At 44.0% G+C, this 13,357-nt stretch overlaps 1 pseudogene; it reads right to left on the bottom strand.

The window, feature by feature from the left end:
• Positions 1-5,041: 5,041 nt before the first annotated feature.
• Positions 5,042-13,012, bottom strand: LOC109887951 (importin-4-like; annotated as a pseudogene).
• Between the last annotated feature and the right edge of the window lie 345 nt (positions 13,013-13,357).

The raw sequence follows: 13,357 nt of genomic DNA, 5'->3' as shown, positions 1-13,357 counted from the left end.
TATATTAGGGTGTGGTGACGAGTCTATCAGTATATCAGGGGGTGGTGATGAGTCTATCAGTATATTAGGGGGTGGTGATGAGTCTATCAGTATATTAGGGGGTGGTGATGAGTCTATCAGTATATTAGGGGGTGGTGATGAGTCTATCATTACATTAGAGGGTGGTGATGAGTCTATCAGTATATTGGGGGGGCAATGAGTCTATCAGTATATTACGGGGTGATGATGAGTCTATCATTACATTAGAGGGTGGTGATGAGTCTCAGTATATTAGTGTGTCAATCAGTATATTAGGGTGTGGTGACGAGTCTATCAGTATATCAGGGGGTGGTGATGAGTCTATCAGTATATTAGGGGGTGGTGATGAGTCTATCAGTATATTAGGGGGTGGTGATGAGTCTATCAGTATATTAGGGTGATGATGAGTCTATCATTATCATTAGAGGGTGGTGAATGAGTCTATCAATATATTAGGGGGGTGGTGATGAGTCTATCAGTATATTAGGGGGTGGTGATGAGTCTATCAGTATATTAGGGGCTGTGGTGATGAGTCTATCAGTATATTAGGGGGTGGTGATGAGTCTATCAGTATATTAGGGGGTGGTGATGAGTCTATCAGTATATTAGAGGGTGGTGATGAGTCTATCAGTAGATTAGTGTGTCAATCAGTATATTAGGGTGTGGTGACGAGTCTATCAGTATATTAGGGGGTGGTGATGAGTCTATCAGTATATTAGGGGGTGGTGATGAGTCTATCAGTATATTAGTGTGTCAATCAGTATATTAGGGTGTGGTGACGAAGTCTATCAGGGGGTGGTGATGAGTCTATCAGTATATTAGGGGTGGTGATGAGTCTATCAGTATATTAGGGGGTGGTGATGAGTCTATCAGTATATTAAGGGTGGTGATGAGTCTATCAGTATATTAGGGGGTGTTGATGAGTCTATCAGTATATTAGGGGGTGGTGATGAGTCTATCAGTATATTAGGGGGTGGGGATGAGTCTATCAGTATATTGGGGGTGGCAATGAGTCTATCAGTGTATTAGATGGTGGTGATGAGTCTATCAGTATATTAAGGGGTGGTGATGAGTTTATCAGTATATTAGGGGGTGTTGATGAGTCTATCATTACATTAGAGGGTGGTGATGAGTCTCAGTATATTAGTGTGTCAATCAGTATATTAGGGTGTGGTGATGAGTCTATCAGTATATTAGGGGGTGGTGATGAGTCTATCAGTATATTAAGGGGTGATGATGAGTCTATCATTACATTAGAGGGTGGTGATGAGTCTATCAGTATATTGGGGGTGGCAAATGAGTCTATCAGTGTATTAGATGGTGGTGATGAGTCTATCAGTATATTATGGGGTGGTGATGAGTCTATCAGTTATATTAAGGGGTGGTGATGAGTCTATCAGTATATTAGGGGGTGTTGATGAGTCTATCAGTATATTAGGGGGTGGTGATGTGTCTATCAGTATATTAAGGGGTGATGATGAGTCTATCATTACATTAGAGGGTGGTGATGAGTCTATCAGTATATTGGGGGTGGCAATGAGTCTATCATATATTACGGGGTGATGATGAGTCTATCATTACATTAGAGGGTGGTGATGAGTCTCAGTATATTAGTGTGTCAATCAGTATATTAGGGTGTGGTGACGAGTCTATCAGTATATTAGGGGGTGGTGATGAGTCTATCAGTATATTAAGGGGTGATGATGAGTCTATCATTACATTATAGGGTGGTGATGAGTCTATCAGTATATTAGAGGGTGGTGATGAGTCTATCAGTGTATTAGAGAGGGTGGTGATGAGTCTATCAGTATATTACGGGGTGATGAGTCTATCAGTATATTAGGGGGTGGTGATGAGCCTATCAGTATAATTAGGGGTGGTGATGAGTCTATCAGTATATTAGGGGGTGGGGATGAGTTCTATCAGTATATTAGGGGGTGGTGATGAGTCTATCAGTAATATTAGGGGGTGGCAATGAGTCTATCAGTGTATTAGATGGTGGTGATGAGTCTATCAGTATATTAGGGGGTGGGATGAGTCTATCTATCAGTATTTTAGGGGGTGGTGATGAGTCTATCAGTATATTAGGGGTGGTGATGAGTCTATCAGTATATTAGGGGGTGGTGATGAGTCTATCAGTATATTAGGGTGTGGTGACGAGTCTATCAGTATATTAGGGGGTGGTGATGAGTCTATCAGTATATTAGGGGGTGGTGATGAGTCTATCAGTATATTAGTGTGTCAATCAGTATATTAGGGTGTGGTGACGAGTCTATCAGTATAATTAGGGGGTGGTGATGAGTCTAAATCAGATCAGTATATTAGGGGGGTGGTGATGAGTCTATGCAGTATATTAAGGGGTGGTGATGAGTCTATCAGTATATTAGGGGGTGGTGATGAGTCTATCAGTATATTAGGGGGTGGTGATGAGTCTAATCAGTATATTAAGGGGTGGTGATGAGTCTATCAGTTTATTAGATGGTGGTGATGAGTCTATCAGTATATTAGGGGGTGGTGATGAGTCTATCAGTATATTAGGGGGTGGTGATGAGTCTATCAGTATATTAGAGGGTGGTGATGAGTCTATCAGTATATTAGGGGTGGTGATGAGTCTATCAGTATATTAGGGGGTGGTGATGAGTCTATCAGTATAATTAGAGGGTGGTGATGAGTCATCAAGTATATTAGGGGGTGGTGATGGAGTCTATCAGTATATTAGAGGGTGGTGATGAGTCTATCAGTAATAATTAGGGGTGGTGATGAGTCTATCAGTATATAGTGTGTCAATCAGTATATTAGGGTGTGGTGACGAGTCTATCAGTATATTAGGGGGTGGTGATGAGTCTATCAGTATATTAGGGGGTGGTGATGAGTCTATCATATATTAGAGGGTGGTGATGAGTCTATCAGTATATAAGGGGTGGTGATGAGTCTATCAGTATATTAGTGTGTCAATCAGTATATTAGGGTGTGGTGACGAGTCTATCAGTATATTAGGGGGTGGTGATGAGTCTATCAGTATATTAGGGGGTGGTGATGAGTCTATCAGTATATTAGTGTGTCAATCAGTATATTAGGGTGTGGTGACGAGTCTATCAGTATATTAGGGGGTGGTGATGAGTCTATCAGTATATTACGGGGTGATGATGAGTCTATCATTACATTAGAGGGTGGTGATGAGTCTATCAGTATATTAGGGGGTGGGGATGAGTCTATCAGTAATATTGGGGGTGGCAATGAGTCTATCAGTGTATTAGGGGGTGGTGATGAGTCTATCAGTATATTAGAGGGTGGTGATGAGTCTATCAGTATATTAGGGGTGGTGATGAGTCTATCAGTATATTAGTGTGTCAATCAGTATATTAGGGTGTGGTGACGAGTCTATCAGTATATTAGGGGGTGTTGATGAGTCTATTCAGTATATTAGGGGGTGGTGATGAGTCTATCAGTATATTAGGGGGTGGTGATGAGTCTATCAGTATATTAGGGGGTGGTGATGAGTCTAATCAGTAATTAGGGGGTGGTGATGAGTCTATCAGATATTAGAGGGTGGTGATGAGTCTATCAGTATATTAGTGTGTCAATCAGTAATTAGGGTGTGGTGACGAGTCTATCAGTATATTAGGGGGTGGTGATGAGTCTATCAGTATATTAGGGGGTGGTGATGAGTCTATCAGTATATTAGTGTGTCAATCAGTATATTAGGGTGTGGTGACGAGTCTATCAGTATATCAGGGGGTGGTGATGAGTCTATCAGTATATTAGGGGGTGGTGATGAGTCTATCAGTATATTTAGGGGGTGGTGATGAGTCTATCAGTAATTAGGGGGTGTTGATGAGTCTATCATTACATTAGAGGGTGGTGATGAGTCTATCAGTATATTGGGGGGTGGCAATGAGTCTATCAGTATATTACGGGGTGATGATGAGTCTATCATTACATTAGAGGGTGGTGATGAGTCTCAGTATATTAGTGTGTCAATCAGTATATTAGGGTGTGGTGACGAGTCTATCAGTATATTAAGGGGTGATGATGAGTCTATCATTACATTATAGGGTGGTGATGAGTCTATCAGTATATTAGAGGGTGGTGATGAGTCTATCAGTATATTAGGGGGTGGGGATGAGTCTATCAGTGTATTAGAGGGTGGTGATGAGTCTATCAGTATATTACGGGGTGATGAGTCTATCAGTATATTAGGGGGTGGTGATGAGCCTATCAGATATATTGGGGGGTGGTGATGAGTCTATCAGTATATAGGGGGTGGGGATGAGTCTATCAGTATATTAGGGGGTGGTGATGAGTCTATCAGTATATTAGGGGGTGGCAATGAGTCTATCAGTGTATTAGATGGTGGTGATGAGTCTATCAGTATATTAGGGGGTGGGATGAGTCTATCTATCAGTATTTTAGGGGGTGGTGATGAATCTATCAGTGTATTAGAGGGTGGTGATGAGTCTATCAGTATATTAGGGGGTGGTGATGAGTCTATCAGTATATTACGGGGTGATGATGATGAGTCTATCATTACATTAGAGGGTGGTGATGAGTCTATCAGTATATTATGGGGTGATGATGAGTCTATCAGTCACAAAGGTCACAAAAGAGACACGGACACTAAAGAAATCGATTATCGAAACCCCCCACCCCCACCATCTGCCAAACACACACCCCACACCTATGACCCCCCCCCCCCTGCCCAGGTAGAGATCAGTAGCTATGTCAATAGTCCCATAGTCTCAACATGATCACATATTCTCACCTCTAACTGAACAATTACAATTGCAATGCAGCCACGGAGGTAGACTAAAGCATTCAAGCATTTGAATGGTAATTCTTGGGCCAGTTTGGTCCAGTATGTGAAAGCATTGCTAACAGGTGCTGACTATACACTGCATTTACATGTGAAGCCATTGTAGCCATCTGTCTCCAAGTGGCCTGAATTGTCCTATGATACCTATAAAATGTTATTTACTGTACTACAATTAAGAAATATGGTCCGGCGGGGTGTGGTATAATGGCCAATATACCATGGCTAAGGGCTGTTCTTATGCATTATGTAAACAAACACATACTAGTAACACACAAAAAAATTAATAACTTCTAAAAAGCACAGACAATATAAATTAAAAAGTGAGAACTAGGAACAGAACCTCTGAATAATGATAGAATCCTAATAGTAGAATGGTTCAAGTGCAGGAGTTTGCAGGTTTACCCAATTTGAACGTGTTCCAACTACTGTCCCACTTGTCATATGTAGTAACACAAATCCTACAATTCGCTGGCTTTGACTGGCATGGAATAGCTGGCTGACGTGGTGTGCTAGGATTGGCTAACGGCCCCTGTCAGCTTCATCTTCTGCTCAGCGGGAAGTGACTTCATGGCGACCTCGAATTCCTTGGAGTGACGCTGAGCGACGTCTCGGAGCAGCATGACCAGGGTGTTCTGGGTTTCTGGAACACAAAGACCTACGTTGTTATTACATTGTTAGAACGTTAAGACAACATTTCTACACAACAAGGTGAGGAAACCTGTCAGGATTTAAAGCTCTCGCCTGTGTCAAGATCATTGGTTCCCAGGACGTGGCTGGAAGCAGATACTATTGGCTTAATTTGACTCAGGACCTGAGGAGACAACATAAATACTAATATACAAACAGATGGGTATGTAACAGCACAATCAGATTAGTCAACATGATGGAAGAACACCACTGAAGATCAGCGTACCAGTGCAGGGTTCTGAGAGTAGAGCATGGCCAAGCAGCTGTACACAGTCTTATTCTCCTCCATGTCCTCCTTCAGAGGGAGGTGAGCCAGGAGGGCAGGGACCACCTATGACAGGCAGAGTTAGCTAAGTGAGCATCACTGAGTAACAATCAGTTCATCAACTCATGTGTCTGTATGTCAAAAAAGCATGTGGAAAACTCTTACATTGTAAATCTAATGTACAGCATTTGGGACATTAAAGAACTGGAGATCAAATCTCTGAGTCATGCACAAACCTCAAGGTAGGCAGTGGCCCGGTATTACATCCCATGAATGAATGTGCATAGACAGTACCTGTTCCAGAGGGACACCCTCCATGTTGCTCATGATCATCCTGCAGAGGGCAGCACACAGGTTGTCAATCACCCTCCTATCCTGTTCTTAGACAGCAGGTTGGAGAAGAGGGACAGCATCATGGGGTAGTCTCTGGGAGGGACAGGAGTTGAGGAAAAGACCCTGGTCTTCTGGGACAGGTCAGTAACATAGTAATAGAAATCTACTGATATGGTCAGGGCTGGTCAATGTGTCTAGCTTCTCATCAGAACCATATCAGTGATCAACCCTGAACACGCACACATACACTTCATTATTATTGAGGGATACCGTGCGACGAGGGGTCCAGCAGCCTGGGCCAGTGCTCCAGTGCGAACACGCTGTTGTTGCGAACCTCACTGTCGCTGTCTCTCACCCCAGCCACTAGGACAGGCAGCAGCTGATTGGACAGTTTGCCGGCACAGGCCCTGCCCCCAGATACGTTGACGAGGGATTGCAGGATCTCTCCGAGCGTGCCCACGGAGAATGAACGGTCGGCCACTGTGTACGACAACTTCTACAGAGGAAGAGAAATAAATCCACTCATTCAATACATATAACTACATTTAACTACATCTCTAAATAAAAGGTTTATCCTTTCTGTGCTCATGGTGACTTTTTTTGCAAACTCAAAATAAAACTTTAATTGAGGAAATTGTAGAATTTCAACCAAACTGAACTAGGAATTAGGTCTATTTATCTCTATATTGATGGCTTGTCAACTAGAGTAAATGATTTGTGTTAAGGGAGAAAAGGTGTGGTGATGGTTGTGTTACTCACAGCCTTGTTCATGATGAGCGGCAGAAGCTCGTTGAGATAGGGCTGGAAGGTCTCCGCTGGGATGGCAGAGGCTAGCAGTCACTGAGTTCTTCAGTAAGGCCATTCTACTGCCAATGTTTGTCTATGGAGATTTCATGGCTGTGTACAAGATTTTATACACCTGTTTGTGGCTGAAATAGCCAAATCCACTAAGTTGAAGGCGTGTCCACATACTTTTGTATATATAGTGTATATACAGCATAGGAATGAATATATAACCTTTTAAAAATGTTAGTCAACAGAACACACATTTCAGTTGCTGGGAAGTAAAAACGATTGTATACCAGGTCTCCCGGCACAGAGAGGAATGGAGACCAACAATGCCAGATGTCGAATTGCTCATGCACTGACTAATGAAAAGTGGAACCAGAGTAGTGGCTGACTGCTGATACCATGCAGTCCTGAATGAATATAGAGCCTTAATGGTCTGTGACAACCACCACCAAAGATGTCTATGATCTCGAGTCTTTACCCGGTGTTGAAGGCAATCTCTCCCAGGGCGTCACAGGTATCCTCCTTCTCATCAATGTAGGCGTTTTCTACACTGAACCTGGGGAATGAAGTGAGAGCACAGAGGTTAGGATGGGGGATGGAGAGGTCCCTCTGCCTAGCTCAGTGCCGGGGAAAACAACATGGTTACCATTGACACCTTTTATGAGAGCTGCCTTGAAAGGCTGCTTTAGGGAGCCTTTGCATTGTGTATGAACATCAAACATCACAAGATCATCATCAACATCTCAGACATACCCGGCGATGTCTGGGTCCACGTTGTCAGTCCCCTCCTCGTCCAAAATGGTGTCTCCCTGAGCCTCGTCGTCATCATCATCGCCATCCAGCAGGACAAACGTCTTGTCCTCCTCAAGGTGAGCCTGATCATGGAGAAAAGAAAGAGTTCATCAGAGGATCAATTCTTTCAGACATTATGGATGTGCATAGCATGATACCAGGATCAACTCCATTTCAATTCGGTCCATTGAAATGTCATTACGTATCTATGTGGACTTTTCATTCATGCATTTCTTGTCACGTCCTGAATTGGCTGAGTTGAAATGGAATACAACGCCACGTCCTGAGTGGTGAGAATAGGAAGGGTTTGGAGCCATAAAGCCCATTGACTGACCGTGACTCCCTCTGTGGACTTGAGAGACAGAAGCATGATGGTGGTGATGGCAGTGAGGTGTGGGTTCAGACAGTCTGGACTCACTGTGGACACAGCCGAAAACAGGCTGTACCTGCACACCGAGAGAAAGGCAGAGAGTTGGGCGATATACAAACTAATCTACAAGTCAGAAAACAGCCATGCACTCTGAAAGCCCACCCCAAAAAAGGTTGGCAGGACTTCTACTAGAGAGTAGCAGTATCTGGCACACAAACACCCGGTAACTACATACGTGCAGCGGCGCAGGTCTGGGTCATCGATAGTGTTGGTGAGATTGAGTCCCAGCTGAACACACTCTGCAGCCAGGGGCTGAACACCTCTTTACCTATGGTGCGGCCAGCACTGACAGAGTATCTGAAAGGACAATGTATACCCATCAATCCCCATTCACAGGTGACTCATAGTTCATTCATCTTGTTTACACAAGACGGGTTCCGATAGCTCAGTTAGTTGGAGCATAGTGCTATGAAATATAAGAGTTTAAATTTAGAAACTACCGGGGCCACATATAGTATACTGTCAAGTCTAAGCTGTCAGTCATATTGACTAAAAGTGTCTGCTGAACGACCACATCAAACTGACTAAGCCTTAGAGATAGTTAACCTACCCAGAGCCTGTGTCTGCAGAGACCTCATCTCATCCCTGGTGTCAGTGAGGAAGCCCTTCAGACTCTCAATGACAGGCAGGAAGTAAGGAACTAGCTTCTCTTTGGCTGCATTGGCTGAAAGGAAGAGAGGAGTTAATACAGTTAGCTACGTACGCACCACTTGCATCTCAACAGTCTCAAGTGGCTTCCTCAACTTCTGTCCTCTCCATCTGCACTGATCTGAAAACAGTTTTAAAACAACTGGGACTACCTTTTAGCTTTCAGACCAGTGTGGATGAAGGAAGACACCAGCGCTACATTATTGAGATGTAACATGCTCTATTGAAAGGCCTTTTGCTGGGTGTTACCTATAGCTCCTATAGCACTGACAGCCAGCTCTTTGAGCTTCAGGTTCTCTGCGTTGCTGAGGGCAGACAACATGGTCTCCATCAGGGTGGGCAGGTAGGGCTCAATCTCTGAACCTGATAGGGGATGGAACACTGTTAGTGAAAATATCAGCACAGAACAGAGATGATGACAAATTCAACCTCATCTTATCTGTACATTGAAAGTAGTCTGGGGACGAGACTAAAAAACAAGAGAGTCATTGACTGAATATTTGTTTACCTAGCTACAGTTTAGCATTTTATTATCTGAGTATAGAACAGAACAGAATCAAATAATAGCAAGACAGATGGTTATGGATCAGGATAAGGTGAATGGGAGGATCCTCACCCAGGTTTTCCAGGAAGTTCTCCAGGGCGTAGAAGGCCTTGGTGACGTGTCCGATCTTGGCCTGGTTCAGAGCAGACATGTAGCCCAGCAACAGTGGCATCAGCTCAGCACAATACTTACTGACCTCAGGCTGCAGGTGCTCAGAAAACTGTCCCAGGGCAAGAGGCCGGCGCTGCGGACCACTTGGTTACTGTCTGACAGACTCTGGCACACCGTCTGCAACATGGACGACAGCATCCTGACAGACAGAGTGGGATTAGCAGGGAAAAATACAATCTCTCCATTTGAATAAGAGGAAAAATAAAAACCATGACTGTGGTTTATATCTACATTACACACATTGCCAAATGTAAACCTTTAAAAAAACTTCTTTTTTTGGACACGGAGCCACTGAATAGACATCAAAACAGCATTGCACAGGGGACTCACTTGGTCCGTATGTGGTCGGCACAGCCCTCGGCCAGCACTGCCAGACACATCAGGCCAGCTTTCCTCTCATAGGGGTTATCACTGGCCAGACATGCTTGAGTCAGCGGCATCTGATGGACACACCATGGGTCAGACATACATACTTACTAAAACCATATGTACTTCTATGCATGGAAATTGGTGTACCTCAGTACAAGACCGCAAATTAGTTTAAAAAATACTGCTGCTACAATCCTACCGCTATGTCACAGAGATGATAATAATATGAATTGAAATGACTGATTGGCAGGCAAATGATGTATGAAGCGAGTGAGTGTGTTCACTAACCAGTTGGTGGAATAGTTTCTCAGGGGGCATGTGAAGAGCCATGGTGTCAATAACCTGCAAACAAAAATACATTCTATTTCAAACACGCTCTCTGAAAAAACATCACCTGTTTTCTGTGCATGATATATTTTCTGTGCATGATATATACAGTCCAACAACAGAGAAGGGAAGTTTACCTGAGCAGCAAAGTGTTTGGGACTCTCGTTGTCAGTGTCGTCCTCATTGCTGTTCTCCTCGTCCTCAGGGTCCTCCTCCCCAGGTGGTGGCGCTGCACTAAGCACGGGGAACACCGTCTGCAGGATGGGATTGAGCAGCTTCTGCTTTAACACTGTCTGAAGCGGAGAGAGAGAACAACCCAGCATACATCACTTGACAAGCTACACATTTTTTAACTGACAAAAGGAGAAAGGCTCATCTCTATGGTTTAGTGGTTTAGAGAGACTTTTGACATATACCTCAGTTTAAGGACAAGAGGGCTACTGGAGGGTGAATCTAGGCCAGGGCATCCATTTTATAACTGGTGACTTTACCTTGCTCTTGAGACGAATGAGAAAAGCAATGCAGGACAGAGCCTTCACACGCAGGGAGTCAGTCAGTGTAGTGTCTGCACTGACCTGAGACACACATACACACATGTCATTGTCAATAAGACAAACATCACTTTCCTACAATGGCATGTAAGCAAAAAGTCATTAGAAATATTTTTATAAGCTCCTTGTTCTCACCTCCAAGCAGAAGTGACAATTTCAGTGATGTGTGGGACCATGATGGACACCTCACTCTCCATCAGCTCATCGAACACCTCCATGGCCTCACTGGCCTGATCCTGGTCACACATAGAAACAGTCTAATAACACCTCCATGGCCTCACTGGCCTGATCCTGGTCAACACATAGACACAGTCTAATAACACCTCCATGGCCTCACTGGCCTGATTCTGGTCAACACATAGAAACAGTCTAATAACACCTCCATGGGCTCACTGGCCTGATCAACACATAGAATAACTCCAATCAAGGGACAATAGTGTTTTTCAACAGTCATCCCTGAAGACTGGTGCAGTCACCAGTGGTGCTAGTGGGGGCTGACATATTGAACTATTCCCTACCTGGTCTGCCTTGATGAGGTGTCTGAGAGCAATGATCAGTGTTGGGATGAGGGAGCGCATTAGGTTCTGAAAGACAAGACATTTCATTTCAACACAGCAACGAAGGAAACTGGTAGACTAAAACCTCTGTTCACTCCAAAAGGACATCAAATAGATAAGATTGTGGCCTCACCATCTCTTTCTGTGCCAGTGTAGGCAGTCATAGCGGTGAGGGTGAGGATGCTGTAGTACATGGCTGTGGGGTTGTCCAGGTCTCGCAGCACGGTGCCAAACAGCTGCAGCAGTTGGCGATAGTGGGGCTTGAAGGGCTCCGGATTGGACTCCACCACTTTGCTGAGCAAGAGTAGACCCACCTGAGGGAGACATTTTGATCAATGCATATTCTGACCAATCAGTGAGCAACCATCAAGAGCGCCGGTCAAATCCACGTAAAGCCCAACCTCTCGATGTTCACGTTGTCAGGACAAGCCAACTGAAGCCATCCTTTTATATCCCGTGAATTACAACAAAGATGTTGCAGTTTTTTAGTTCTATCTAAAGAAGCTGATACCTGTCTGTCCATTGGGTTGTTGCTCTTGGTGGACTGGTTGAGGAGTGTGAATAGAGCAGGCCAGCGGTCTGGCGTCTCGTGTTTGACCATCACTGCGGCTGAGCTGCGAGAGGGAGTGGCGTACTGTGTGTCTGGAAACAGAGACAGGGGTTATTGTCAAGTTCAGATGTAACAAGTTTCATCGGTGTGTATGGATGAGTTAGTGGTTATGGTCCGATATAGGTTATAGCTATCTGTTTGATATCCACTGATATTCTAATAAATCGCGCTTTTCCACCTCAAAATAAAATGTGTGACTGTGTGTTTTTATGTAAAGGATAAAATATGCTTACTCTGTCTCCTGCTGGAAGGCTTTCAGGACCACTGCTTTCAAACTATGACGCAAAAAAAACAAAAAACATCTCAAATACAATAGAAATGTTTAAAAAATAATGCTCAGTGGGAATTCATTCAACAGTCCAAATACAGAGGACTTGAAAATTACTGATGGGGGGGGAATTGGACAACAAAGGGCAGCCAACCTCTCTCTGTGATCAGGGCTAATCTTCTTCCAATGCTTCTTCACTCTCATCCGCAACATTACTGCAGCTGACTGGCGGATCTGATGAGAGGGGGGAGCAACGATTAATTCACTGGTGAGAGTCAGCGATAAGCCGCACAAAGATAACTCATGCAAGGCCCTGGGTTCAACATCTGGTATCTTCACACAGATGATAGGTGTTAGTGTAACTCATGTGTCACCTACATACCTGCGTGTTCTGGGACCCAGTCATGACAGCACACAACGCTGGGATGATGGCTGGGTCTTTAAAAGCCAGCTTCAGCTGGGCGGTGGCCTGTAGGAGGAAAAAAAATGTTGGATATGGCGAATACTGACTGAAATAAAGTAAACTAGCCAGGCAGCTAAAACATTCGTGAACTGTCAAGTTTATAAAGTGAGACAGACCATGTAGGAAAATAACTGTGTTTTAGCCACACTCGTTTGTGACATAATTTGGCTTGCTAATAGTTGTCCATTTTGATAACTAAACGTTAACAGTTTGATAGCCCGTTGGTGCTTGTTATCAAAGCATGCCAGGGTAAGTGTCAATCCCAATTTCACAGGCTAAATCAGGAGAGTCTTTACCTGCTGAATAATCGCATTGTCAGGCTGCGTGAGCTGTAAGAGAATCTGCTCTAGTTCCCCAGACATCTTGGCTCTTCCAAAATCTCAATGTTTCTGAGATGTTATTATTCAAATGATGCGCAAACTGTCACGCTAAAACATGACCCTTTGACAGGCATAAACTGGGAGAACGGTCTGAATGGTCAAAGTATAGCCAGTTTGCTAACTCGACTAATATGTCAACAAATTATCTGTAGCTAGTTAGCAACTCTGCTAGCTATTAGCGTATCAAAACATATCTATGGATAATCTTCTCCTCCGCCGATTTATAGGAACCTCAATATAGGCGACGGTTGGGTTTTCGAATCCAGTCTGGTTCGTTCTATCACAATGCCACGCGGCACAGAACCAACCCAAGGGAGGGTTCCACGTGAACAGCCTCGT

The sequence above is a fragment of the Oncorhynchus kisutch genome, unplaced genomic scaffold (genome assembly GCF_002021735.2).
Source record: "Oncorhynchus kisutch isolate 150728-3 unplaced genomic scaffold, Okis_V2 scaffold1705, whole genome shotgun sequence".
In the NCBI taxonomy this organism is placed as follows: Eukaryota; Metazoa; Chordata; class Actinopteri; order Salmoniformes; family Salmonidae; genus Oncorhynchus; species Oncorhynchus kisutch.
The sequence above is the reverse complement of the archived record's forward strand: the minus strand, read 5'-3'. Positions and strand labels throughout refer to the sequence as shown.